The sequence below is a fragment of the Lissotriton vulgaris genome, chromosome 2_1 (assembly GCF_964263255.1).
Source record: "Lissotriton vulgaris chromosome 2_1, aLisVul1.2, whole genome shotgun sequence".
Classification (NCBI taxonomy): Eukaryota; Metazoa; Chordata; class Amphibia; order Caudata; family Salamandridae; genus Lissotriton; species Lissotriton vulgaris.
In genome coordinates, this window is record NC_141687.1 from 23,982,776 (window position 1) to 24,007,992 (window position 25,217).

Sequence of the window (25,217 nt, forward strand, 5' to 3'; positions counted from 1 at the left end):
GAGGGGGGGCCAGGGTGTAGACTTCCAAGCCACCACCTCTTCTTCACATGGAACGCAGGGCACCGGGGCACCCTTACATGCACACCTCCTTTCCAAGCATAGTCCAGTCATGTTGCTTAAACCTTGCAGGCAGAATTCAGGAAAAGATTTGGCCCTGACTTCTGATCCCATGGAGCAGTTTGGGGGGGAGTAGCCACAGAGTAGCCTCTGACTCTCTCTGCAGGGCAAGGAAAACAATTGATTAGGCAATACTCTAGGAAACGCATAAAATCTAAAAGAAAAACCACCCAAAATTAGCCGCAAAAGAAGATTCTAGGTACAAGGCTTGGTCAAGATCAGCCAAAGCCAGGTATCTGATGCCACAAGGGAAAGTCATGTAGCACACTACATCCTGGGAACAGGGAGATGCACCAACACAACAAGGTGTTCCCGGTGCACATTACAAGCACCAGCCACACCTAATAGTAGCACGCCCCCTTTTCCTACATTTCCATGCACATGTAGACTGAAAAGCGGACCTCACAGCAAGGGCAACTGCCGGTAATATCAAAACAGGCAGCCCCTGGCAGTAACATTTCTTGGGAGGGGACCACACAGCAAACTCACTCATTTGCACACACCAGGCAAGGCGATTTTTAGTAACTAGTAACATCCATAGAATACAATACAAAAAATGTATAGAGCGCACAGATACATAAAACGGTGTCCCAGTCCGTGTGGTAAGAGGATCCACTAAGTTCCAATGGCCAAAACCAGCTCAGGCGGATATTACAGATTCAAAAAGAAGCGTTTTAATCCTTTACCTTAAACCAGTTTCAGATGGACAGCTTCTCAAGGCCACTGGTAGGAAATTCCATAGTCTAGCTGTCAGATCGGCAAAAGAATGACCATCTCTTCTGGATTTAGCAATAGGAGGGGTTTAAAAAAACAATTTAAGATTATTAGAACTGAGATTTTGTTCCAGCACCTAAGATATAGAGGACACCTGGAGTTAAAAATCTTGAAAGCAAAAGTTAGGGATTTAAACTGGATCCTTTTGCTTATCAGCAAACAGTGATGCAGATGCAAATTATTAGAGATAGGAAACCGGGGACGAAGTTTCAGGATCAGTTGGGCAGGAGTGTTTTTTAAATAATCTGAAACCTGCTAGGGGGTGCGTTTGCACGGTGGTGAAGGGAGAGGGCAGGCCTGATGTGACATGTGTGTATTTATCCAATCACTCCGCCAAAACCCAAGCACTTATAAATTCACGATACACTCTCCTTGCAGCACTCTAATCATCCAGTCACTACCCATGCATTCATGCAATGACCCATGCACTAACTCATGCACTGCTACAATACCCTGAGCACTACTCATGCAGTCCAGCCATCGCCCTGTTACTACCCATGCACTCCTCCAATCACCCAGCGAAAATCATGTAATTATCCAATCACTCTGCCAAAACCCAATCACTTATAAATTCACCATGCACTCTCCTAGCAGTGTTCTAATCATCCAATCAGTACCCATGTACTCATGCAATGACACAGGCACTAACACATGCACTGCTACAATCCCCTGAGCACTACTGATGCAGTCCAGCCATCTCCTTGTCACTACCCATGCACTCCTCCAATCACCCAATTAGTTCCATGTCCTTATCCAAGTACGGAGCCTAAATACAGGCAATTATAAATTCACCATGCACTCTCCTTGCAGTACTCTAATCATCCAGTCCCTACCCATGTACTCTTGCTATGGCCAAGGCACTAACACATGCACTGCTACACTCCCCTGAGCACAACTGATGCAGTCCAGCCATTTCCTTGTCACTACCCATGAACTCTTCCAAGAACCCAGCCAGCACTATGTACCTATCTAATCACTGTGCCACAACACAAGCACTTATGAATTCACCTTGCACTCTCTTTGCAGTACTCAAATCATCCAGTAACTACCCATGTACACATGCAATGACCCAGGCAATAACACATACACTGCTACAAGCCCCTGAGCACTACTGATGCAGTGCAGTCATCTCCTTGTCACTACCCATCCACTCCTCCAATCACCCAGCCAGCATCATGAACTTATCCAATCACTCCACGAAAACCCAAGCACTTCCTATGTACTCTTGCTATGGCCCTGGCACTAACACATGCACTGCTACAATCCCCTGAGCCTTACTGATGCAGTCCAGCCATCTCCTTGTCACTACCAATGCACTCCTCCAATCACCCAGCCAGTTTCATGTCCTTATCCAATCACTGTGCCAAAACACAAACACCTATAAATTCACCAAGCACTCTCATTGCAGTACTCTTATCATCCAGTCACTAACCATGTACTCATGCACTAACACATGTACTGCTAAAATCCCCTGTTCACTACTGATGTAGTCTAGCCGAATGTCTGACAAAATATCGAAATCCACAATATCGATGTACAAAAATATCGGAACAAATTTATCGAAATCAAAAATATCGACTTCCTATACTTAACTACATATATACACAAATATCGATTTTTTAATATCGATATACAAAAACATTGTTTACAGTGATATCGACTACATTAATATCGGAATACAAAAATATCGCTTTCTACAAAAAATAAAGACATTAACTGTAATATCGACTTCAAAAATATCGTGCACATAAATATCGGATTATAAACTATATCGACTTTTTATAAGCATCTGTTAACATAATTAATTAACGTTTAATATGTTTTCACATCAAAATAAACATACAATACTTTCATTATTACTATAGACACACTATTAATTCATCAAATATTTCCTATTGGTATAATTATATCACCTACACATATAAAAATATTGTATGCTAGTTTGTATACTTTTAGAATTATATTTTGTTTTTCACTTCTAATACAAAGTAATCACAACTGAAATTCAAATATACTAACTAACCAATCACAACCCTAATTTTTTTAATGAACCAATAGCAAACTAATTACTACTGACACTCCCCTATATAAGCAATGAAAATGTAAGCACAAACTACTTGCCAAAAGTCACTGAAGGAGATTCATCTCTATCCGAATTGCTGCACAACAACTAGAAGAACCAGACTATCAACCTACTATTACATCTTCTAAGTAAGTAAATAAAATAGAAACTGCATTATTTGACAATACTACTTACTTACCTGCTAAATACCCAGTGCCCCTTTGTTATTCGTACTAATTAACATGCTAAATAATGATCTAAAAATATTTTTTTTAGATACTACCACTACTGAATATTCTACTCAAAATAACTGTGAACAAAGCATAGGAATACAGATTCTAAAAACTATGTAAGTAATTTCACATTGTTTCATTATGTGCACATAAATCTAAACACACAGAAATAATGACTGTTGCACACCATATTTCTATTTTTCTGTAGATTCTACTACTGAAAACTGCACTACTACTGAACTAAGGACATCAGTACTATTTCTACAATACTTTTTAGTAAGTAAGTAAATAAAAAAGAAACGGCTTTATTTGCTACTACTACTTAATTACCTGCGAAATACCCAGTACCCCTTTGCTATTCATAGTATTTAACATGCTAAATAATTATATACAACTATTTTTTTAAGAGACTACGACTACTGAATATTCTACTCAAAATAACTGTGAACAAAGCATAGGAATACAGATTCCAAAAACTATGTAAGTTATTTCACATTGTTTCATTATGTGCACATAAATCTAAACACACCGAAATAATCAGTTGTGCCCCACATATTTCTTTTTTTCTGTAGATTCCACTATGAAAACTGCACTACTACTGAACTAAGGACATCAAAACTATTTCTACAATACTTTTTCCTAAGTAAGTACATAAAATACAAACTGCATTATTTGCTACTACTACTTATTTACCTGCTCAATACCCAGTGCCCCTTTGGTATTCATACTACTTAACATGCTAAAAAATTATATAAAACTATTTTTTTAGATACTACGACTACTGAATATTCTACTCAAACTAACTGTGAACAAAGCATAGGAATACAGATTCTAAAAACTATGTAAGTAATTTCACATTGTTTCATTATGTGCACATAAATCTAAACACACAGAAATAATCAGTTGTGCCCCACATATTTCTTTTTTTCTATAGATTCTACTACTGAAAACTGCACTACTAATGAACAAAGGACATCACTACTATTTCTAGAAAACATTTTACTAAGTAAGTATTATACAACTGAAATAAATGTGGAAAAACCATACAAACATTTATAACTGTTCTAATTATTTTCTATTATATATTGTTTATTTACAGAGCAAACACGGCGAATAGATATACAGACATAATACAGAACTCCACATTCTAAATAATACTGATACTAATCACAAAGTAAGTATATTAAAGAACATAATTACCAGATAATGTATTAAAAAACGTACCAACATGGTGATTATTCTAACACATTATTTCCTTATTTATTTTAGATAACACTACAAACTACTCTCCAGAAGCTGAAGAACCAATTATACTACGAAATACCAACCTAAACAAATATGTAAGTATCTTCACAATATAAATCATGAAGATACACTTTTGTAGTAGAAATGAGCTCTAACATTGCAAATGTACCTAAACATTAATTAATAATATACTACTTTCCTGTTTCTCATAACAGCTACAACTACATCACAACCATTTATCCCCAACTCAAGAAGCAAGGAACTCCTAAGTTTAGCTGTAAATTCTAAAACACGTAAGTATAAACATTCCTACTTATCACTAACATAGATTATTTATCACATTTAATTTGACATTAACTATTATATATATATTTTATAGATATACAAAGTACAAAATGACCGAAGGAGCCGAATTTGTGACCAGCCAAAAAGGAAAACTATTACTATGCTACATGGGTTACACGTATACACAAGAAAAGCAATATGGCATGAAAGTTAATTGGAAATGTTGTAAATATTATTCGAACAAGTGCTATGGAAGAGCAACAACTAGAGAAGCTACAGTACTGTATACTAGGGAACACAATCATCCACCTAATGTTACTGAAATAGAAGTTAGAACAGCTTTGGAAAATATAAAAGAAGCTAGTACAGGTTCCCAAAAGCAAACACATGTCATTTTAAAAGAAGCCATTCCTAAAATCCCTAAAACAGCCACAACCCAAATGCCAAATATCCTATCCTTAAAAAGAACTATAGCACGCACTAAAAAAGCTACAATTGCTACAACACCATCTCCCAGAACATATCAAGATATAAATTTAACTGCAAACCAAATAATAACTTTAAATAAACAACCATTTATAGTTTATGACAACGAAAACAATGACCATAGGCTTATAATTTTTGGTACCAATATGAATTTAGTTAAACTGCAGCAAAGCCAATATTGGATGATGGATGGAACATTTAACATCTGTCCCAAACCATTTTTCCAACTATACACAATACATGGCCTCTACCACAACTGCAACATCCCTTTGCTATATGCACTATTGCCAAACAAAAATAATTCAACATATATGGAGTTATTAAATATAATAAAACAAAAAACGAATGATTTCTCTCCAGAAAAAATCATTCTTGATTTTGAGCATGCAATGCTCTCAACTATTCTAAAAATCCACCCCCATACCTCCATTCAAGGCTGCTATTATCATTTCAACCAGTGTTTATGGAGACACCTTCAAAAAACTACCCTAAGTGTCGAATATGCTACAAATTCATCATTTGCTTTCCAAATCAAAAAACTCATTGCACTTGCCTATGTCACTGTAACAGATGTAGCTGAACATTACAACATTATTATAGACAGTCCATTTTACAAACAAAATGAAGCTAGATTAAGTCCTTTTCTCGATTACTTTGAAGACACCTGGGTAGGCAGACTCCACAGATCTGGCCACAGACGAAATCCAAAATTCCTCATACACTGGTGGAACGTGTACAATAGTACCCTTAACGGAGAATCAAAAACTAACAATGCAGTGGAAGGTTGGCACAATGCATTTGTCCAATCAACTGGCAGAACCAAACCTACTCTAGAAAATGTCATTAAATACCTACAGAAAGAACAGAGCTATCAAGAATTTAGAATGGACCAATCTGTAACAGAACTTGTCCCAAAAACATCCAAGCAAAATAAACAAATGCACAAGTACCTGGAAGAGCAAGTCAAACTGTACCCTAATACAAAAGGCATAGAATACCTAAACATCATAGCCAAAACACTACTGTAAATAATTCTCAAACTGTTATAAAACACTAAAAGTATCACCTAAGTATGCAAAAATATGTAACGTGAGCTTCTAAAGTATTTAATGTATGCAATATATAAATATATTATTGTAATATACGCACACATTAAAACTAAATAACAAGTAAAAAACAATTCCATAATAAATATGACATTACCCACCCACACAAAAATAGAAAGCAATGACTTACCAATTATGTTGTCAATCCAATAACGTCCTTCTCCACCAAAGTAATCCATGTAGTGCAAAATTAACCCCAAAAAAATGTAAAAATACAACTGTTCCACAAATAAGAAATCCACGTGGTATTGAGCCATCGAATAACCATAAAAAACCCGAAAAATTAGAAAAATAGAAAGAATCGCTCCTGGAAACCCGAAAAATGTAAAGAAGTGTTTGTAAATCAGTGTTGAATTAAACAAACATACACGTCCTTGAAAAAAAAACGGAACTTCCGATGTAGCGTACACCTACGACAAAAACATAGAAAACAGACATTCCCACCCACATTACTTAGCTAGTAATTAGATACCAACATATTAACATACATGATTTAACTTTTAGATATACCCTAAAAGACTTACATTCACTCTATAAATAAATAGTTAACTAACTAACACTACGTGTAGATACCATAAGTAAATATCTGTTTTCAAAATCTAAAACATAACTCCCTCACATTCAACAACACTAAATATAAGGTCACTAGTCAAAAAACATCATAAAAATACACATAAAACATATAAAATCAACCTTACCTCAAGCGACGTGAAGTGTCTCCCAAACGTGATCAGCCCTTCTTCCAAATAACCCAAAACGACCTAACTCGGTTACAAAATAAAGCACCCAAATTCAATAAAATAGTCCCAAGTTTAAAATTTAATATCTATACTTTACAAAAAGGGGAAAAAAAATGTATGTTTATATTATTGTTAAAAAATATTTTATTTAATCCTACAATTATTTCATTAAAAAATATGTACATGAATGTAATAATTAAATATTATGAAAACAATAATGTTTATGTTAACAATGTATAGAAATATAACTACATTGTCACAAAATAAAATAATGTCAAAAAGTGTAAAAAAATGTGTGACTTATGTAATAAATATTTGTTCTTCACAAATGAAGCTTAAAAAAGCTTAATATAAAAAAGACTTCTTATATTTCTACATTTTTTCTGAAATAACAACATGTAAAAGAGATAATAAAGAATGTTAATTTTTGTAAAAAAAGTTCACAAAATAATAATGCTTCTGTATATTTGTTTATGATTGTGTTTATAATAAATTATTTTAAAAGCAAATGTAAATAAAAAATTTATTGTATGAAAAAAAATATTTTTTTTGAAATATAAATAAAAAAATGTTTCTACAATCATGTTGAACTATTTGTATCATTATCTTACTAGAAAGTAACAATCTTATTATTAATTTTTCACTGTATATTAAATGTGAGTATATGTTGGACTTATAATGTAATTATTCATATACCAAATCCAGTATACATTAAATTACAGTAGGTGCTGCACACTAATTATATAAAAATTAATATTCCTACTCCAGTCTACATTAAATTTTAATATGTACTGGACACTAATTAATTATAAAATAATATTCCTAATGCAATCTACAGTAAATTAGAGTTCGTGTAATATTATATATCTGTAATGTCCTTTAATTAATTGAATGTAAATTAATTATATTTTTACCCTATACAACTGTACACCAAAAATCCAAAACTGACCCTGAACCCTACAAATACACCTTTACCCAAAAACTGAAAACTGACCCTGAACCCAACAAATACCCCTTTACCCAAAAACTGAAAACTGACCCTGAATCCAACAAATACCCCTTTACCCAAAAACTGAAAACTGACCCAGAACCCAAAAAATACCCCTTTACCCAAAAACTGAAAACTGACCCTGAATCCAACAAATACCCCTTTACCCAAAAACTGAAAACTGACCCTGAACCCCAGAAATACCCCTTTACCCAAAACCTAAAAACTAACCCTGAACACAAAAAATACCCCTTTACCTAAAAACTGAAAACTGACCCAGAACACAGCAAAGACCCCTTTACCCAAAAACTGAAAACTGACCCTGAACCCAACAAATACCCCTTTACCCAAAAACTGAAAACTGACCCAGAATCCAACAAATACCCCTTTACCCAAAAACATAAAACTGACCCTGAACCCCAGAAATACCCCTTTACCCAAAAACAGAAAACTGACCCTGAACCCAAAAAATACCCCTTTACCCAAAAACTGAAAACTGACCCTGAACCCAACAAATACCCCTTTACCCAAAAACTGAAAACTGACCCTGAACCCAACAAATACCCCTTTACCCAAAAACTGAAAACTGACCGTGAACCCAACAAATACCCCTTTACCCAAAAACTGAAAACTGACCGTGAACCCAACAAATACCCCTTTACCCAACAACTGAAAACTGACCCTGAACCCAACAAATACCCCTTTACCCAAAAACTGAAAACTGACCCTGAACCCAACAAATACCCCTTTACCCAAAAACTGAAAACTGACCCTGAACCCAAAAAATACCCCTTTACCCAAAAACTGAAAACTGACCCTGAATCCAACAAATACCCCTTTACCCAAAAACTGAAAACTGACCCTGAACCCCAGAAATACCCCTTTACCCAAAACCTAAAAACTGACCCTGAACACAAAAAATACCCCTTTACCTAAAAACTGAAAACTGACCCAGAACACAGCAAAAACACCTTTACCCAAAAACTGAAAACTGACCCTGAACCCAACAAATACCCCTTTACCCAAAAACTGAAAACTGACCCTCAACCCAACAAATAGCCCTTTACCCAAAAACTGAAAACTGACCCTGAACCCCAAAAATACCCCTTTACCCAAAAACTGAAAACTGACCCTAAACTCAAAAAATACCCCTTTACCCAAAAACTGAAAACTGACCAAGAACCCTCAAAAAATCCTTTTCCCAAATGTAATTATAATTATTTAATTACCAATTAATGATTAATTAACAATAACGTTATTATATGAACTCATTAGCTGAAATTAAAGATTTTAAATATTTATTATTATTTTTAACCATTTAATTAACACAAAAAATAATTCTATATTTATTTAAAAATTAACCTAATTAATATACTCAACTAATTAATATTAATTAATTACCAATTAATTAGTAATTAATTATAAGTACTATATGATCTTCATTAATTAACTAATTAATTTTATTTAATTACCAATTAGGTATAAATTAGAAATATTGACTAACATATATTAATTAATTATTATTAAATTACTTCCCACCCTTATCCCCTATAAACCCAATAACCCGCTCCTAGAACTATATATCTATTATTTATTATTTTTTTATATTATTAAAAAAAAAAATACATAATTTATTTAACATTTTTTTAATATTTTAGGTTATTTTACATACATTTTAATACACTCCCCACCCTTATCCCCTATAAACCCAATTACCCGATCCTAAACCTAGATATGTTTTTTAAATAATTTTTTTTTAAAACATTTTTTTTTAAGGTGACACCTTTTTAACAACATTTTATGTACAATTATTTTACTTTTTCCTATACTATTGATTATTTACATTACTACACGATATTTTGCATAGTCGATATTTTGTCATACGATATTATTGTTTTCGATATTTTTACTTACTTACCTATTACGATATTTTTGTATCCGATATTTTTGATTCCCTATATTTTTGACATTCGATATTTTTACTTCGATATTTTGTCTTTACGATATTTTTTTTCGATATTTTGTCTGATTACCAGTCTAGCCATCTCCTTGTCACTACTCATGCACTCCTAGAAATTCACTGAAAAAAGAACAGGTTTCAGGGACGTTATATTTAGTCGGACATTTCGCTTGTACAAAACCAGAGAAATTCAACCGTTATAGTTAGTTCAGCTAACTATAACTTGCACCCCCGCAATGCACTGCGGATGACGTCATATATTATATCATTCATGACATGGTCAGTGACATCACTGATGATATCTCAAATGACATCACTGATGACATCATCCACGTGATAATCTGATGTAACTCCTTAAACCATAATATAACCTTTGATACTCACTCTAAAATACAGACTACCATTTTCGAAACCATAGACACCAAATACCAGTTAGTACATACCAACTCACTAATTCCTAGGTCTACACACACATCCACTCATTCACCCATACAGTCACTCATGCATGCAGTTAACCATCAATACAGCATTATCATATGCACTCACATAACTATACAGACACTCACACATCGCCACTCATCCATAGAGTTACTCACACACCTAGTCAGTCATGCAAAGAATCAATCACACTCCCATGTACTCACCTATACATTTATACACACACCACCTCGCCTATTCAAACATATACTAACACATACACTCATATACAATAACTAATACAAACACACACTGATCCATACAGCCACTCCAACAATCACTCACTCTCACATATAGTAATTTATATACTCCAACACTCAAATATACTGCCTTTCACATATGCAGTTACTCACACGTGTACCACTGAGGCATCCATTCACTCACCAACACACCCATACACACACACACCCACCCATACAGCCCTTCACAGATGCACTCTTGAACCCAAACACCCAGTGAATCATCCACTCACACATCTTTGCACAGTCACACCCCCCCAAAGACACTTGGGCACCCATACAGATACTCAGACAACCAATCAATAACCGATATAGATCCTCATTTAGCTACTCAAGTCAAGTCAAGGAAAGATTATTAACAATCATAAGAGCATTAAAATTGATCCAATCAACAAAAAAATCCAAAAGTTACAAACAGAAGCAATCACAGTAAACAGTGCATTTAGATCATTTTTAAACATACACGCTCATTTCGTTCTGTAAGATATCTTACAATGATCAATTATCACTGCTTAATTTATTGATATTTAAAATTCTTCATTAATAAGACGTTTTCTTAGTCGGAGCACTCTCTTTAAAAACATGGCCAACCTCCAAGCAACATGTTCATTCTCCAGGAGCTGGAGTTTTATCAGAACAGGACGACATTGCCTCAGCCCCTGATATTTTAAAAGAGGAAGTAGCCACAATTTCCTTAACACTGAATACAATTTAAAAAAAGACTAAATGAATAGTGGACCGAGCAGATTGGTTGTCACAAGGGCATAATGGTAACTGTTGCGACCGTCATTCATTTTAGGCAGACTCAGTTAGTCAGTTAAAATCTTTATTTGATTCCAGATGAATCATAAAAGTTCACAATGAAAACAAACAATCATAAAATAAGACAATGTTTACAAAAGAGCATAAAAAATATCTTCAGAGACAGTTAAACACCTAATTGCATACTTTTACATTGTATATTGTTTCCTTACTATAAAAAACAATTGTTATTAAACTAATAACAAAGCTGAAAATGGAAGCATTTGCTAAGGAGTGTAAATCATTGAAACCCTCTTTATGGGAGCGGAAACAGTTTTTATTTAAAATTGGTTTGAGAAACCGCGCCCTGGGGTCTTTATATATTGTGCGAAATAGCATAAGGTGCACAGTATTTTGTTGGGCTGTGGTATTACAAGGACAGGGAGGGGTAGCCTCTCACACCACCCTACCTGTTTTGGAAAAGCCACAAGAAAGTGCAGTGTGCCCAAGCGAAATCTTGTCATTTAAAAACGTGCATTGCCCTGTAAGCTAAAAGATCAATAAAATTGTTGCTGTTTTAAAAATGGGGGTCCTGGTCTATCTCTAGGCCTAGAGGATATACTCTTTTATGGACATTTTCATGTTTGGCGGTATACACTTAGGCTTATCATAAAAATCTTCTAATCCTATCTTATAAAAAGTTTGTTGTAAGATGGGTCATCTACCCCATCCACCCTGGATACTTACATGTCCCCAAGATATGAAAAGACATCACTACAGTCACAATACATTACTTCCAAGAGAATGTGTCATCGGTGCAATTCCCCAGTACTCTGTGGGAAGCGTATAAAATGGTAGTGTATGGGCAGGCTATTGCATCAATACAGGTCATAGACGTGCAGCGCGAGAAGAGTTAGATACCATAGAATCCGACCTCGCAGAGGGTACTGATCGGTATGCTGAAAACCCCTCTCCAGCGAGATCGCAGGCCTTGCGCCTTAAACAGTGCGAACTTAGGGAACACTAGCGAGAAGCAGTTAGGGCACGGCTGCAGGCTACCTGTCACAAGATATATGAAGTAGGGGATGAAGCAGGTAAACGTTTAGCATGGCTGGATAGGAAGGAAAGAGCACAGAGGACGATAGCGCAGTTGCGCACTCCATCTGGTTCCACAGTGACCGCTCCAAAGGATATAGTAAATACATTGGCCGGGTATTTTGAACAAGTGTATAACTCATGCTCACACATGACGTCAGAGGAGGCTCAGACCTACAGCAAGGATATAAAAATGCCCACATTATTGGCAGAGGCAGCCCTCTTATTGGAGGCTGTTCCCATGGTTGATGAGCTGCATGCGGCCATAAGTTCCCTGCAATCAGAAAAGGCGGTGGGGCCCAATGGTATACCCATCAAGCTTTATAAATGACATTGGATCTAACTGCCCCGCATCTTCTGAAAATGTTTCTTGAAAGTTTGAGGGCAGGAGAGCTACCACGGGATCAACGAATGGCCACCACAGTAATGATTCCGAAGCCTGGTAAGCCCCCCGAGGACTGCTCCTCATATCGGCCTATATTCTTACTTAACGCTGAGGCTAAGATCCTCGCAAAGCTTCTTGCGACACATCTGACCCCGCACCTTGTGACCTTAATTCACCCGGAACAGTCTGGGTTTATGCCTAACAGAAATACAGCACTTAACCTGAAAAGATGACATGCGGTAATGGCATGCATGCCGTACATCCAAGAACCTGCAGTCATCCTTTCCCTTGATGCACGAATGGCTTTCAACATGGTAGAATGGCTTTATTTATTTGCGGTCCTTAGACATCTGGGCTTCGGGCAAAAATTCTGCGCATGGGTACAGTTGTTGTACTCGCATCCCCAGGCGCATGTGGTGGCTAACGGACATGTCTTGAGTGACTTTCCACTCTCATGTGGAACAGGCCAAGGTTGTCAACTGTCTCCATTGTTATTTGCATTAGTGCTGGAGCCCTTAGCGGCGTGGATTCGATGGGACCCAATGATTCGGGGACTTAAATGGACAATGACCTGGGAGGACCGCATCTCCTTATATGCGGATGATGTGTTACTATACTTGACCTCTCCTAGGCGATCTATTTTGGTGCTTTTAAACATCTGCAAAATCTTCAGCCGGGTGTCAGGCTATACTATTAATTGGTCTAAATCGATCTTGTTCGTCTTGCGGGGCCCATCCCCACTACTCCCAGTGAATTGTCCACCAAAAATCTGAGGTAGATACCTTTAAATTTTTGGGCATTTATGTAACACCAAGTCTGAGGAGTTTATCCAGCAAAATCTGCTGCCCCCTGTGAAACGGTTTAGGCGAGACGTGATGCACTGGCATAACCTGCCGCTGACCTTGCTGGGCAAGGCAGCACTTTTTAAAATGATGACGCTCCCCCGGTTTTTATATGTCTTGGAAAACACTCCGTTTGTTGTGCCACTGAAATATTTCAAAATGATAGCAGCGGCTGTTTCCAGTCTACTCTGGGGACATAAACCTGTGCGCATAGCACAGGAAAAATTAGTAAGAATCTGGTATGACGGTGGAATAGCTCTTCCAAATATACAGTTGTACTATTGGGCAGCCCAGTTAAAAATAATCAATCAGTGGATACATGCACCTCAGACAGATCCAGCATTCCAGGCGGACAGACAGGGGCTGGGAGGAGTGGGAATCATGGCTGTACTATACGATAAGGGCAGATCCTCCTCCCTCATTGGACCGACAGCACTCACAGTTCACATATGGTATGCGGCCCAGGTCAGACTAAAATGCAAGGGGGTTATCACCCAGATGACACCAATCTGGACCACACAGCAGCTTGGGCGGCTTAAAAACGGTAAGGGATTCCAGACATGGGACATGATAGGTATTTCCACGGTGTGGGAGCTATGAAAGAGTGGTGAAATGGTTTCGTTCGAACAGCTGAAGATCCAATATGAGCTAGCACCCACTGAGATGTTTAGATACATGCAAATTAGGCATGCATTGCGCACGGTTCTCACACCTAGTAATGACATACCAGAAGCCACCCCCTTAGAGGACAGGCTGCTGACTAAATATATGCCCAAAAAGGCCAACTCCTTCACTTATCGTAAGCAAATCAACAACCTGCTTGACCTGATGCTGCCACTTAGACACAAATGGCCTGATGACTTTGGAGATTTCGGCGATGCAGATTGGCAAACAGCACTGTCATCCCCACCGGAAGTAGCCATACCATCAAGGATCCGTTTAGTGCAGCTAAAGATACTTCACCATACATACTACACCAGAGTGACCCTCTATACGGAGGGCCACACATCAGTTTTGCTTAACAGAATGTGGGGAGGAGGGCACCTTTTATCACACCATATGGCAGTGCCCCCAAATTGCAGCTTACTGGGTCCAAGTAATGAGAACAATGTCTCAGGGTGTGGAGGTGTCACTTGTGCCGGAACCAAGGCATTGTCTCCTAAATCTGTGGGAACCGAATGATCTTTCCCACCGAGCTCAGGATTAGGTAACGTTGGGGATGATGTTTACTAAGCGTAATGTTGCCAGGAAATGGGGTTCCGGGGAGTCACCGACACTCTGAGACAGGTGCAAAGATATGGATGAGGCTATGATGGTGAAAAGGTGTGGGGAGCATGGAGCAAATTCAGGGGCTATATCTGTGACCCGCCAATGCCGAAAATGGACGACGTGTCTGAGTGAGGGGTAGGGTGGGGAGGCGGGGTTAAGCATGATGCCAACAGGAACATGTATGTTGCAACAGGTATTATTAATGTGTATAGTGTGGCCGACATTTGTTTCAGTACGCAGTGATCAATGTAAATGCCATGTGATTTTACAATGCCCTGATTTCTTCTCAATAAAAAGTTTTCCAAAAAAAAAAGTTTGTTTAACATAGCGTAACCAGGGGACCGCCATTACATTATCTAAATTCATGCAATCTTTTAAAATAAGTCGGGAGAAATTAAGTTCCTCTGAGGACCAAATTTTCCCCTATAATATCAGGGATGCCATGTGTATTCTGTCTGTAATATAATCCATGCCCACCTCCAAATGGCAATATGATGTAGGGGAGCTGGACGGGATAAATAAGAGTCTCTTCAAAAATGTGTTTTCAATTATTTGAATCTGGGTACTCTTTTGATATCCCCACTCTCCTGTACCGTAAGTTGCTCCTGACAGACATTTAGATTTGTACAGGGTTATCAGCTCTGCAACAGGCTTATGGTCAAGTTTGGCTGCAAATCGAAACAACCCCTCAATGATTCTTGGAGTTTGTTGCAACCGGGATACTAAAAGTTGATCCCAGTTTAGGTTAGAGTTAAAAACTTCCTCAAATAGCTAAAAGAAATTACCTTCTCAATAACTGTCCCATTCACTGTGTATTTTGGTGTTTTTGTTAATTTTGACCCACATACCATGACAAAGGATTTCTTATAATTCACCATCAGGTCTAGTGACGTCATATATTCAGTAAAAGCATCCAAACATCCTTGAAGGCTATTGGCGGTAAAGGCTGTTGGAAAGGGGAGTCTCTGGTTGGTGCAGTGCAGCACTGGCGACAAGCAGGGACCCTCTCTTCCACGTCAGGGCTAAGGGTTACCTTCAAGACAACCTCTGCTTACCCTCTAGGTAGTGTGGCGCAAGCAGTCTAGGCTAATCTCTGGGGCACATGGGGTTAAACATTTGCAATACCGTACCACCACAACCAACCCATCACACAATGACACCAAACTGTATTTGTAAAAATATATTCTCTTTATATACTTTTTAGAAGCAGGCTTGTAAATACAGTCTTGGTTACTTTAAAAACGGTTCCAGTGATTCTTAGCAAAAAGTCACAGTGTCTTAAAGAATGCAATGTTTTGGGCCTCCTGCCCGGTTCTTAGCAAGATTCAGTGCTTTCTAGCGCTTCAAGGCGCTTTCCCCCGTCTCCGCTCACCTCCTCTGAGAAAATCGGGCCCGGCCTGCCAAAGCTCACGCTTCCCGCGTGAGCAGCGAAAAGGCACGACCAGGTCCGCTCTTGCGATGAGTCACCCTTCGGGGCGCGACTCGAGTGGGGGGGTCCGCGGGCCACCGGGAGCATTAGGAGGAGCCTTGGGGGCCAGAAGCAGGGCGAGCCTCTGTCTCAGGGGCGGCTTGCGCTGCAGGGCAGACAGCAGCTGCGGGGCTCCCGGGGTGCCCAAGTTCACACAGCGCGGTGCGAGCTAAGATTGCAGGACGCTCGCACCGCGAGGGGGGGGGGGCAAAAGCACAGTACCTTGGAATTCTTTGGGTATCCTGAAGCGGAAGGCTGCAAGGGGAGCTGTCCCACGTCGCGTTGCTTCCCTGGCGGGCGGCGGTGCTCGATGGGGTCACAGGCCCTCTTCTTAGTGTTCGCTTCGGTCCTGACGGCGGCGGCTGAGTGTGGCGCAGTGGCAGTACGGTCCCCAAGTGCGGGACGTACCCAGCCAAAGTGCCGGTCACGGTGATGCCCTTTCAGCGGGGCAGACGGGCAGGACGCTGTTAGAGGGAGAGGACAAAGGGCGGCAGTCCGTCTTTGCGGGGGAATCTACGGTGCTTGAGCCCAGTAGACTTCAATGCTTGGACCGGACGGGTCCTCCGTTACTTTGCTCTCGTGGGGCCAGGTGCAGACGCAGTCACGGTGCTCGGGCCAGCGGCGGGCTGGGCCTCACGTTGCTATGGCGATCTGCTAACCCACGGTCACGGTGTGCAGGGGGACTAGATGCTCTCGTCCTCCTCAATCAGCGCTGCAGCGATAAGCAGCACACACAGCTGATGCCTTGGTCAGGCAGGGTAGCGCCCACTGTTCCTGGGGCGCTGGTCAGGGGGCAAGTTCCACAGCAAGCCCTTGGAGATCTTTTTAGAAGTTTGGCACAAAGTTCAAAAAGCAAAAGTCTCTGGTAGTCTCTTCTTTCTCTCTCCTTCTGCAGCAAGGCACCAGACACAGGCCAGAGACAGCACTCCTCCTTGTAGTCCTTCCAGGTCCTTCTCTTCGGGCAGAGTTTCTTCTGTAGCGCAAAAAGGATCTAATTTACAAGGAGCAGGGCTCCTACTTTATACCCAGTTTCTTTTGTTCTTACAGGCCAGGGGGGGCTTTGCATAACTGCTCTCAGTCCCTGAGCACTTGTGGTGGGTACTTCTGCTTCTGCATTCAGTGTGAGGGCAGGCACATCAGCCGCTCCCCAGGGGGGCGGAGCCAGCATTGTGAAGACAGGGGCAGCCTGAGCACTTTGTTGACAAGCTTCGGTCCTTCCTGGGCCAGGTGCAGGCTGAGTCATCAGTCGCTCCCCAGGAGGCCGGAGCCAGCATTGTGGAGGCAGAGCACAGCCTGATGCATCATTCATGGAAACTCCCACCTCCCACTAAGGTGTCATCCTGCTATTCACCACCTGTCAACTCCCAGCCCTGTCACTCACACAACTCAGACAGTCAGATACACACAAAAGCAGAGGCGGGCTGAAATGGTTAGACAAGCAAATGCTAGCTTTCTAAAAGTAGCATTTGCAAACCCAAGATATTAAAATCAACTTTACTAAAAGAAGTATTTTATTATTCTGAGTTCAGGCATACTAAACATTATTTTCCACCATGCTCCCTGAGCCTGCTGGGATTATAGAGTGTAATAATTCCAGCAGCCCATTCTGGCCTAAAGGGAGCAGGTAGCCTTGCAATAGTGAAAAACGAATTTGGTTGTAATTCACTACTAGGACATGCCACACACATCAGGGCTTGTCTTACCTTACACTTACAATGCACCCTGCCCTAGGGCCTACCATAGGGGTGACTAATATGAAGTTAAGGGAAGGTTTAGGGGCTGGCAAGTGGGTGCACTTGCCCAGCCAGCATGACAGTACCAGACTGCACGCAGGTTCTGCAGTGGCAGACCCTAGACACATTTTAAGGCTGCTTCTGTGGGTGGCGCAACCAGCGCTGCAGTCCCACTAGCAGTATTGGCATTTACAAGCCCTGGCACTCCTGGTGCACTCTACTGGGGACTGATAGTAAATCCAATGACCCAATCAGGTATTTCAATTACAGGTACACTTTGTACAGGGAGAGCATATGCACTTTAGCACTGGTCAGCAGTGGTAAAGTGCCCAGAGTCCTAAACCAACAAAAACAGGTCAGAGGAAATATAGGAGGAAGAAGGCAAAAAGTTTAGGGATGACCCAGCAGGAAGGGCCAAGTCCAACACAGGCCATCAAGACAGTGTAGTCAGCATACAACAATAAAGGTACTTGGAGCACCTGCTATTTTTGGGAAGTCCCAGGGGCAGATTTACAACAAAGTAACGCAGCACGGTGTTGTAAGTCATTTTACTGCACCATGCTGTGTTAGTTTGGAAAGCACAGAGATGCGACATATTAACAAGAATATGTCGCATCTCTGTGCTTCCCCCTGTGCTGGCGCACAAACTGCTGCCATGCGCCGATGCAGGCAGACTTCTACCATGGTGCAAGGATGCCTGCATTGTGGGGAGATTGTTTTGGTGCAGGAAGGGGCACCTTCCTGCACAAAAACAATCACAAGAGGCTTTTTCGTCTTTCAATGCATGCTGTAGAATGCAGCACGCATTGAAAGAGGAAAAAAGGAGGAGAAATGAAAACATTTCTCCTTCTTGCGCCTCGCTACGCCACCTCTAGTGTGGCGTAGCATTCACACGCATCTACAGATTTAAGATTTCTCGTAAATCTGGAGATGTATCTCGTTCTATGGGTGTTGTGTGGGAACACCCACAGCAACACCCATGGAACACCCCTCCCATGCACAGTGCTGCGTGTGAAGGGGCCGTATTTACAAGGAGAGGAAAAGTCACGCAGGGCGGCTTTTCCTCTCCTTGTAAATATGTAGGAGCCCCCAGCGCCACCAGAACGTCATGAAAAGTGACGTAGTGGTGGTGCAGGGGTCTTGTAAATCTGCCCCCAAGTGTTTGTTGAACAGAAACTGCTCCAGCCCATTTGTATGATCCAAAAAAAAAAAACAGGTCTAGAATGCAGCCTTGCCAGACCCCCTCTGTCGAAGCAATGGGCTTGGTCTTCCCTCCCCCTGAGCCATAACAGATAACTACAGAGGTGGAAGCATGTAGTCTACGGAGTAGAGTGACAAGTGGTTCCTCAAAGCCCAGATCAGCCATCAATGCCCACAACTTGCTCCCGCACACCGTGTCAAAGACACTGGACAAGTCCATGAAGGCCAGTTGGATCGACGCCCCCTGACCTGCATGTACTTGCCCATGATCATCGACAAGTTAAGGCACTGCTCGATGGTTCCCATTCCCTTTCTAAACCCATATTGGTTATGTGATATTAGCCCAGCATTGTTAGCCCATGACTCCAGGCGTGCCAGAATTACCCTCTTCATCACCCTACATGTGGCATCTTTAAGGGAAATTGGCCTGTAACAGTTTGGATCGTTTCTATTTCCCTTTTTAAATATCGGCACTACCACAGCTTTAAAAAACTGTATTTGTACCTTGACTCTGTTGCTGATTTTATAGCACGCAGACTTTCTTTTTAAAAATTGTACTTTGCACATTGCATCAGTAGCTTGCCACAGTCACTCTTACCTGTTCCTACTCCCCTCGTGGCCCCGTTCCGCCCCGGCTTGTGCCGTTTGTGCGGTGGGTCAGTCCGAGGAGTATTCACTCGTGCTCATTACATCACTTCCGCCCTGCACAGAAGCCCCGCAGGTTAGCGGTCTAGTGCCGCCGAGCTCATTGTTTATTTAACTTCCTCTCTGCTCCCAGCCTCATTGACATACACGGCGACCCAGGCTGTGGAAGCAGGCAGTTGTAAATCTTGCTGCAGACTTAATAGCACGCATTTTAGCTTTTTAAAAAACTGTATTTGTACCTTGACTCTGTTGCTGATTTTATAGCACGCAGACTTTCTTTTTAAAAATTGTACTTTGCACATTGCATCAGTAGCTTGCCACAGTCACTCTTACCTGTTCCTACTCCCCTCGTGGCCCCGTTCCGCCCCGGCTTGTGCCGTTTGTGCGGAGGGTCAGTCCGAGGAGTATTCACTCGTGCTCATTACATCACTTCCGCCCTGCACAGAAGCCCCGCAGGTTAGCGGTCTAGTGCTGCCGAGCTCATTGTTTATTTAACTTCCTCTCTGCTCCCAGCCTCATTGACATACACGGCGACCCAGGCTGTGGAAGCAGGCAGTTGTAAATCTTGCTGCAGACTTAATAGCACGCATTTTAGCTTTTTAAAAAACTGTATTTGTACCTTGACTCTGTTGCTGATTTTATAGCACGCAGACTTTCTTTTTAAAAATTGTACTTTGCACATTGCATCAGTAGCTTGCCACAGTCACTCTTACCTGTTCCTACTCCCCTCGTGGCCCCGTTCCGCCCCGGCTTGTGCCGTTTGTGCGGAGGGTCAGTCCGAGGAGTATTCACTCGTGCTCATTACATCACTTCCGCCCCGCAGGTTAGCGGTCTAGTGCTGCCGAGCTCATTGTTTATTTAACTTCCTCTCTGCTCCCAGCCTCATTGACATACACGGCGACCCAGGCTGTGGAAGCAGGCAGTTGTAAATCTTGCTGCAGACTTAATAGCACGCATTTTAGCTTTTTAAAAAACTGTATTTGTACCTTGACTCTGTTGCTGATTTTATAGCACGCAGACTTTCGTTTTAAAAATTGTACTTTGCACATTGCATCAGTAGCTTGCCACAGTCACTCTTACCTGTTCCTACTCCCCTCGTGGCCCCGTTCCGCCCCGGCTTGTGCCGTTTGTGCGGAGGGTCAGTCCGAGGAGTATTCACTTGTGCTCATTACATCACTTCCGCCCTGCACAGAAGCCCCGCAGGTTAGCGGTCTAGTACTCCCTCCCCCTCCAGTATTTAACAATGGAATGGAGGAAGCGCAGCGGACGAGCGCAGCGGGAGCGCCGAATTCGCGCCGAAGTCGCGCTTAAGTCAAGCCCGTCTGCGCCCGTCCGCGGCCGGCCGCGTCCTGCGGCACCCCACCCTGCCCAAACATTCAGGTATTCGCTCGCGGACCTGTATTCCCTTCAACACCCAGTCCCCCTGCCACCTGAGGCCATCAGGCGGGCTCACGAGTGCGGCATTTCCACCATTCCCTGTTTGGTCCTTCCTCCCCCGCCCGGACCTGATCCCTCCCATGTCCTCGCTAACTCTCCATCACCTACACCCGCCAGCTGTACTCTTACTATCCTCTACTTGAATACGCGCTCCTTGGTGAAACACCAACTAGAAATCTACTGTCTACTAGAAGATACTAACGTAGACATTCTCTTTTTATCTGAGTCTTGGTTGACGGAGGACTCTGCACCCGATATTCTGGCCGCCCTCCCCACTGGCTATTACATTCTTCATGTTAATCGCCCCGGGGGGCAAGCTGGCGGTGGAGTAGCAGCTATTATTCGCAAGGAACACGCATTCTCTACCTTAAACTGCACTCCCATTCCCAATTCTCAAACCCTCGTTATCCAGCTTCGCTCAACCACTACCTCCCTTATCTGTGTCCTTATGTACAGACCTCCCACCTACATGCCGGCTTTTGCTGAAGCTGTTGGGGAACTTCTCTCCCAGCTTCTTATAAATCACTCCAGAATTCTTATCTTGGGAGACTTTAATTACTGGCCCACTGACCCCCAAGAATGCCGACTTTCTAAGCTGTTTTCAGACACCCTCACTAGCCTGAACTGTCAGCAATTGATCTCTGTCCCCACCCACTGTAAGGGTCATATACTTGACCAGGTCTGGACGGCCAATCTCGATCTCTCACCTCCATCGATCACCCCCTGCACCTGGTCAGACCATTACTTCGTTTCTTTCTCCATTGATCTTCCCAGTTTTCTTCGCCCCCCGCGCCCCGCTAGCATCATAGCTCGGAACTGGAAGAATGCCGATGTGTCAATACTTCATTCTCTTCTGGCGGCCTCAGTTCCTTCAGCCTCAGAATCTGTCTCGGACCAAGCCTCCGGTCTCGAGTGTTGGGTGAAGTCAGCTGCTGATACTGTTGCCCCTTTAAAGGCTATTAAAGTCTCACGCACCCACGATGCCCAGCGCTGGTTCACTGACCAGCTGAAATTAGACAAATTGGCTCTTCGGCAGGCCGAACGGCGCTAGCGCCACAAGTACGACCCAGCACTCAAGACTGAATTTACAAGCTTACTCAGCAAATACAAATCCTCCATCCTAGAGGCTAAGACTTCCTACTTCTCTGGTAAAATCCTGGCGTCGGCTTCAAAAGCCAAAGACATCTTTTCAATAGTCAACGAGCTTTCCCTTCCCGATCGTGTCACCCTCCCACCCGTTCCCACTCAGGCTTTGTGTGATGAGCTCAATGCCTTCTTCCAAGACAAGATCTCCACTATCAAAAACAATATCTCTCCACCTTCCCCTTCCAAATCATTCCCCCTCCCCCCGGAAAACTTTCAGAAATTTCTATCTTTCCCTCCCATTTCCATCACCGAATTCAACAGTCTCCTTCACAAAGTTAGCTCCGGGTCCCCGAAGGACTGCTGCCCCCCATTTATTTTCAAAGAAATCTTTATGCACTGCCCTGACCCCGCTCTAACCCTTCTTAACTCCTCTTTAACATCAGGCGTCGTCCCAGAAGCTTTCAAGCAGGCGGTAGTGTTACCCATCCTGAAAAAGCCCAGTGCAGATCCCCTAGTGCTAAGCAACTATAGACCTATTTCCCTTCTCCCTTTCTTGGGAAAGATCTTAGAGACCTACGTCACTAAATGTTTGAGCACTTTTATTGAGTCTTCCTTCTTCCTTGATCCACAGCAGGCGGGCTTTCGCCCCCTGCACTCTACAGAGATGGTGATTGCAGCTGTGATGGATACCCTTCGAACTGGAGCCGACAACAATATCCCCCAAGCCCTTGTACTGTTAGACCTGTCGGCGGCTTTTGACACGGTCGATCACACTATCTTGATCGACCGTGTCAGAAACGCCGGCATTCGGGGCACTGCCCTTGACTGGGTCCGATCCTTCTTGCAGGACCGCTCCCAGGCAGTCCACCTTTCCACCTTCTCTGCTTCTTCTCTCTCTCTCACTTGTGGTGTTCCCCAGGGATCTGCTCTTTCTCCCCTCCTTTTCAATCTGTATATGCAACCACTCATGGCTTCTCTTCGCCATTCCTCTGCTACAATATACAATTATGCCGATGATTTACAACTGATTTTTCCTCTGGACACTACACCTTCCTCTCGCCTCAACTTCCAAACAACCATGTTACTCATCTCGGACTGGATGGCACACAGCCAGCTCAAGCTGAATCCGTCTAAAACGGAACTTGTCCTGGTGGGTAGTCCGTCCAACCCATGGGATGATAACTATTGGCCCCCCTCTTTAGGTCTCCCCCCTTGCCCGGTCAGCTCTGTGAAAAGCCTAGGAGTGATCATCTCGGAGGATCTTTCCATGAAACCTCAGATCTCTGCGGTAACATCATCCTGCTTTTTCCAGCTACGCAGGATTCGCAAGATCTGTAGATTTCTAACCAGAGAGGCACTCACGCTAGCAATACTGGCTTTGGTCATCTCCAGAGTTGACTTCGCCAACATCTTGTATGTGGGGATTCCTGTCTATCAGCTTCATAAACTTCAGCTGATCCAGAACCAGGCAGCACGCCTGGTGTACCACCAACCTAAACATCAGCACGTCTCCCCCCTCCTGAGGAGCCTTCATTGGCTCCCAGTGGCTAAACGATGTTCCTTTAAGCTAGGCTGCACCCTATTCAAATCCTTGCATAACCAGGCCCCTGAGTTCATCTCTTCCAAACTTAAGCGCTATTCTCCAACCCGCAACTTACGGTCCTCTGCCAATAATCTTCTTTGCACTCCATCATTCCGCCGTAAAAAACATGGAGGATTATGCTTTTCTTTCCTAGGCCCCTCCTACTGGAACTCCTTCCCTTCTTCCTTTCGCCATTTTACCTCATATGAGTTGTTCCGCAAAACCCTAAAAACACACCTTTTCAAGGTGGCTTTTGAGTAACTCTTCTGCCCTGGCCAGCTATGTCTGTTATGAGCGCCAAGAAACCGTCTCGGTGTACGTGCGCGGTACAAACTTTTTTAACATAACATAACATAACATAATATTGTGGGGTCTGGCCCGTTATAACAGCTCTAAAAACATTTAATAGTACAGGGCCCCAGAGTGCCGGATTTCTTTTAAAGAGGTCCAAAGGTACTCCGTCTGGGGCTTTAGGGGCAATGTCCTTTCCAAGGACCTCCTCCACTTCATCTAAAGTTAGGGATACACTTAATTGCCCGGCTGATTCAGGATTAAAAAATATGTCTGACTCACTAACTTGTGGACTGATATCGTTTGGGTTAAAAATCTTTGAAAAGTGAGACTCCCAAGCTAAACCTAGTGAAGTAGTGTGGCTCACTGGTTAGAGGCGGCAGACCCGAGAGCAGAGGACGGCCCAGGACCACGGTTCGATTCCCGGCACGGCAGGTTTCTGGACCAGGGTCAGCGGACTCGATAATTCTCTCGCCTCGGTGCCCACTCTGATCCGGCAGACCCGAGAGCAGAGGACGGCCCGGGACCAGGGTTCGATTCCCGGCACGGCAGGTTTCTGGACCAGGGTCAGCGGACTCGATAATTCTCTCGCCTCGGTGCCCACTCTGATCAGCATTCACACTCGGCAACTCTGGGCATTAGCTTGCCTCATCTTCACTAACGGCCCCACCAGACCGCCGGGGATACCTGGTCTCACCCTGGAGATACCCATTGAGGGACCATCTCTCAGG